Raw genomic sequence first — 5,000 nt, 5'->3', positions numbered from 1 at the left:
GCATAGTAGCATAACAGCAGATCACGGACCACTGTCAATCAGATGCTTGCCTTGCCGTCCATCCATCCATCTATCTATCTATCTATCGATGACTCTTGATATCTAACTCTCTTGCTTGCTATCGCTCCCCCAATGGTCAGTAGCATTGTAGCATAACAGCAGATCACGGACCACTGTCAATCAGATGCTTGCCTTGCCGTCCATCCATCCATCTATCTATCTATCTAGCTAGCTATCTATCTATGACTCTCGATATCTAACTCTCTTGCTTGCTATCGCTCCCCCAATGGTCACGTATGTTGCATTCAACAACAAAGAAAATCGTGTGCTGGAAATGATTTCTGGCAACTGTGAAGGAACTGCACGACTGCAGCAACCAGAACACCTGTGTCTGTCTCTGTGTCGCAATCGGTCAGCGTGTTTGGCTATTAACCGAAAGGATGGTGGTTCGAATCCACCCATGGACGGCCCACTTTTCCCCCCGCCCCTTGTTATTGTATCTACTTCTGGCGGTCAGCTTGCCAGATTGCGGCTACAGTAACCTTAAGCTGCTTGCTGCGGACGGCCATCTTGCAAAAATGTATTGAGCGTTTAGAAACTTCCTTTCCATTGCCTATGCCAACGTAAACCAAAGCACTGCTGGGAGTCGAACCCAGGGTTTCCTGTTTACAAGACAGGCGCTTTGACCAACTAAGCCACGGTGCCAGGACTCTCCCATTCCCCAGTGCCTACACTCAGGCGTAAGGCACAAAACAAAACAAAACAAAACAAAACAAAACAAAACAAAACAAAACAAAACAAAACAAAACAAAACAAAACAAAACAAAACAAAACAAAACAAAACAAAACAAAACAAAATCTGGATGCAGGCTGCAACAAAGGAAGCACACAGAGGTGAAAACGTAAGGTTGACGGGAGCAACAAGCTCCCTGTTGCGACTGTCCAGGGGCGGCAATGGGAATTGGACGTTGGCCGTTAGGTGCGCGTAGCCCGTGTCCTTTGGGTTCTGGTTCTTCTTTACAAACCGGCGTCTGTCCAGTTGGCTTTCCGGTTCATTACGTCCTCTGATGGCTTTACGATAAGCCTATCTTGCTAAAACTGATGGTCGACAAAGCAGAAGCACAAGCTTCGCAAGGAGCACACAAAGCCCGCATAAGGCACCGCTGGGATTTGAACCCAGGACCTCCTGTTTACTAGACAGGCGCTTTAACCAACTTAGCCACGGCGCCAAATCTGCAGCTGCTGCTGCTGATAGTAGCATAACAGCAGATCACGGACCACTGTCAATCAGATGCTTGCCTTAACGTCCATCCATCCATCCATCTATCTATCTATGTATCTATGTCTCTTGATATCTAATTCTCTTGCTTGCTATCGCTCCCCCAATGGTCAGTAGCATTGTAGCATAACAGCAGATCACGGACCACTGTCAATCAGATGCTTGCCTTGCCGTCCATCCATCCATCCATCTATCTATCTATCTATCAATGACTCTCGATATCTAACTCTCTTGCTTGCTATTGCTCCCCCAATGGTCAGTAGCATTGTAGCATAACAGCAGATCACGGACCACTGTCAATCAGATGCTTGCCTTGCCGTCCATCCATCCATCCATCTATCTATCTATCTATCTATGACTCTTGATATCTAACTCTCTTGCTTGCTATCGCTCCCCCAATGGTCAGTAGCATTGTAGCATAACAGCAGATCACGGACCACTGTCAATCAGATGCTTGCCTTGCCGTCCATCCATCCATCCATCTATCTATCTATCTATCAATGACTCTCGATATCTAACTCTCTTGCTTGCTATTGCTCCCCCAATGGTCAGTAGCATAGTAGCATAACAGCAGATCACGGACCACTGTCAATCAGATGCTTGCCTTGCCGTCCATCCATCTATCTATCTATCTATCTATCTATGACTCTTGATATCTAACTCTCTTGCTTGCTATCGCTCCCCCAATGGTCAGTAGCATAGTAGCATAACAGCAGATCACGGACCACTGTCAATCAGGTGCTTGCCTTGCCGTCCATCCATCCATCCATCTATCTATCTATCTATCTATGACTCTCGATATCTAACTCTCTTGCTTGCTATCGCTCCCTCAATGGTCAGTAGCATAGTAGCATAACAGCAGATCACGGACCACTGTCAATCAGATGCTTGCCTTGCCGTCCATCTATCCATCTATCTATCTATCTATCGATGACTCTTGATATCTAACTCTCTTGCTTGCTATCGCTCCCTCAATGGTCAGTAGCATAGTAGCATAACAGCAGATCACGGACCACTGTCAATCAGATGCTTGCCTTGCCGTCCATCTATCCATCTATCTATCTATCTATCGATGACTCTTGATATCTAACTCTCTTGCTTGCTATCGCTCCCCCAATGGTCAGTAGCATAGTAGCATAACAGCAGATCACGGACCACTGTCAATCAGGTGCTTGCCTTGCCGTCCATCCATCCATCCATCTATCTATCTATCTATCTATGACTCTCGATATCTAACTCTCTTGCTTGCTATCGCTCCCTCAATGGTCAGTAGCATAGTAGCATAACAGCAGATCACGGACCACTGTCAATCAGATGCTTGCCTTGCCGTCCATCCATCCATCTATCTATCTATCTATCGATGACTCTTGATATCTAACTCTCTTGCTTGCTATCGCTCCCCCAATGGTCAGTAGCATTGTAGCATAACAGCAGATCACGGACCACTGTCAATCAGATGCTTGCCTTGCCGTCCATCCATCCATCTATCTATCTATCTAGCTAGCTATCTATCTATGACTCTCGATATCTAACTCTCTTGCTTGCTATCGCTCCCCCAATGGTCACGTATGTTGCATTCAACAACAAAGAAAATCGTGTGCTGGAAATGATTTCTGGCAACTGTGAAGGAACTGCACGACTGCAGCAACCAGAACACCTGTGTCTGTCTCTGTGTCGCAATCGGTCAGCGTGTTTGGCTATTAACCGAAAGGATGGTGGTTCGAATCCACCCATGGACGGCCCACTTTTCCCCCCGCCCCTTGTTATTGTATCTACTTCTGGCGGTCAGCTTGCCAGATTGCGGCTACAGTAACCTTAAGCTGCTTGCTGCGGACGGCCATCTTGCAAAAATGTATTGAGCGTCTAGAAACTTCCTTTCCATTGCCTATGCCAACGTAAACCAAAGCACTGCTGGGAGTCGAACCCAGGGTTTCCTGTTTACAAGACAGGCGCTTTGACCAACTAAGCCACGGTGCCAGGACTCTCCCATTCCCCAGTGCCTACACTCAGGCGTAAGGCACAAAACAAAACAAAACAAAACAAAACAAAACAAAACAAAACAAAACAAAACAAAACAAAACAAAACAAAACAAAACAAAACAAAACAAAACAAAACAAAACAAAATCTGGATGCAGGCTGCAACAAAGGAAGCACACAGAGGTGAAAACGTAAGGTTGACGGGAGCAACAAGCTCCCTGTTGCGACTGTCCAGGGGCGGCAATGGGAATTGGACGTTGGCCGTTAGGTGCGCGTAGCCCGTGTCCTTTGGGTTCTGGTTCTTCTTTACAAACCGGCGTCTGTCCAGTTGGCTTTCCGGTTCATTACGTCCTCTGATGGCTTTACGATAAGCCTATCTTGCTAAAACTGATGGTCGACAAAGCAGAAGCACAAGCTTCGCAAGGAGCACACAAAGCCCGCATAAGGCACCGCTGGGATTTGAACCCAGGACCTCCTGTTTACTAGACAGGCGCTTTAACCAACTTAGCCACGGCGCCAAATCTGCAGCTGCTGCTGCTGATAGTAGCATAACAGCAGATCACGGACCACTGTCAATCAGATGCTTGCCTTAACGTCCATCCATCCATCCATCTATCTATCTATGTATCTATGTCTCTTGATATCTAACTCTCTTGCTTGCTATCGCTCCCCCAATGGTCAGTAGCATAGTAGCATAACAGCAGATCACGGACCACTGTCAATCAGATGCTTGCCTTGCCGTCCATCCATCTATCTATCTATCTATCTATGACTCTTGATATCTAACTCTCTTGCTTGCTATCGCTCCCCCAATGGTCAGTAGCATAGTAGCATAACAGCAGATCACGGACCACTGTCAATCAGATGCTTGCCTTGCCGTCCATCTATCCATCTATCTATCTATCTATCGATGACTCTTGATATCTAACTCTCTTGCTTGCTATCGCTCCCCCAATGGTCAGTAGCATAGTAGCATAACAGCAGATCACGGACCACTGTCAATCAGATGCTTGCCTTGCCGTCCATCCATCTATCTATCTATCTATCTATGACTCTTGATATCTAACTCTCTTGCTTGCTATCGCTCCCCCAATGGTCAGTACCATAGTAGCATAACAGCAGGTCACGGACCACTGTCAATCAGATGCTTGCCTTGCCGTCCATCCATCCATCTATCTATCTATGACTCTCAATATCTAACTCTCTTGCTTGCTATCGCTCCCCCAATGGTCAGTAGCATAGTAGCATAACAGCAGATCACGGACCACTGTCAATCAGGTGCTTGCCTTGCCATCCATCCATCCATCCATCTATCTATCTATCTATCTATCTATGACTCTCGATATCTAACTCTCTTGCTTGCTATCGCTCCCTCAATGGTCAGTAGCATAGTAGCATAACAGCAGATCACGGACCACTGTCAATCAGATGCTTGCCTTGCCGTCCATCTATCCATCTATCTATCTATCTATCGATGACTCTTGATATCTAACTCTCTTGCTTGCTATCGCTCCCCCAATGGTCAGTAGCATAGTAGCATAACAGCAGATCACGGACCACTGTCAATCAGATGCTTGCCTTGCCGTCCATCCATCCATCTATCTATCTATCTATCTATGACTCTTGATATCTAATTCTCTTGCTTGCTATCGCTCCCCCAATGGTCAGTAGCATTGTAGCATAACAGCAGATCACGGACCACTGTCAATCAGATGCTTGCCTTGCCGTCCATCCATCCATCCA

At 46.4% G+C, this 5,000-nt stretch overlaps 6 non-coding genes across 6 annotated transcripts; 2 read left to right on the top strand and 4 right to left on the bottom strand.

The window, feature by feature from the left end:
• Positions 1-393: 393 nt before the first annotated feature.
• On the top strand, positions 394-467 carry trnan-auu (transfer RNA asparagine (anticodon AUU)). The gene has a single exon. It is a non-coding gene; the product is annotated as a tRNA-Asn (tRNA).
• A 164-nt stretch (positions 468-631) lies between these two features.
• Positions 632-705, bottom strand: trnat-ugu (transfer RNA threonine (anticodon UGU)). The gene has a single exon. It is a non-coding gene; the product is annotated as a tRNA-Thr (tRNA).
• A 450-nt stretch (positions 706-1,155) lies between these two features.
• On the bottom strand, positions 1,156-1,229 carry trnat-agu (transfer RNA threonine (anticodon AGU)). Its single transcript has one exon. It is a non-coding gene; the product is annotated as a tRNA-Thr (tRNA).
• Positions 1,230-2,944: 1,715 nt separating this feature from the next.
• Positions 2,945-3,018, top strand: trnan-auu (transfer RNA asparagine (anticodon AUU)). Its single transcript has one exon. It is a non-coding gene; the product is annotated as a tRNA-Asn (tRNA).
• Positions 3,019-3,182: 164 nt separating this feature from the next.
• trnat-ugu (transfer RNA threonine (anticodon UGU)) lies at positions 3,183-3,256 on the bottom strand. Its single transcript has one exon. It is a non-coding gene; the product is annotated as a tRNA-Thr (tRNA).
• Positions 3,257-3,701: 445 nt separating this feature from the next.
• trnat-agu (transfer RNA threonine (anticodon AGU)) lies at positions 3,702-3,775 on the bottom strand. Its single transcript has one exon. It is a non-coding gene; the product is annotated as a tRNA-Thr (tRNA).
• Positions 3,776-5,000: the final 1,225 nt, after the last annotated feature.

The sequence above is a fragment of the Amia ocellicauda genome, chromosome 2 (genome assembly GCF_036373705.1).
Source record: "Amia ocellicauda isolate fAmiCal2 chromosome 2, fAmiCal2.hap1, whole genome shotgun sequence".
Lineage (NCBI taxonomy): Eukaryota > Metazoa > Chordata > Actinopteri > Amiiformes > Amiidae > Amia > Amia ocellicauda.
The sequence above is the reverse complement of the archived record's forward strand: the minus strand, read 5'-3'. Positions and strand labels throughout refer to the sequence as shown.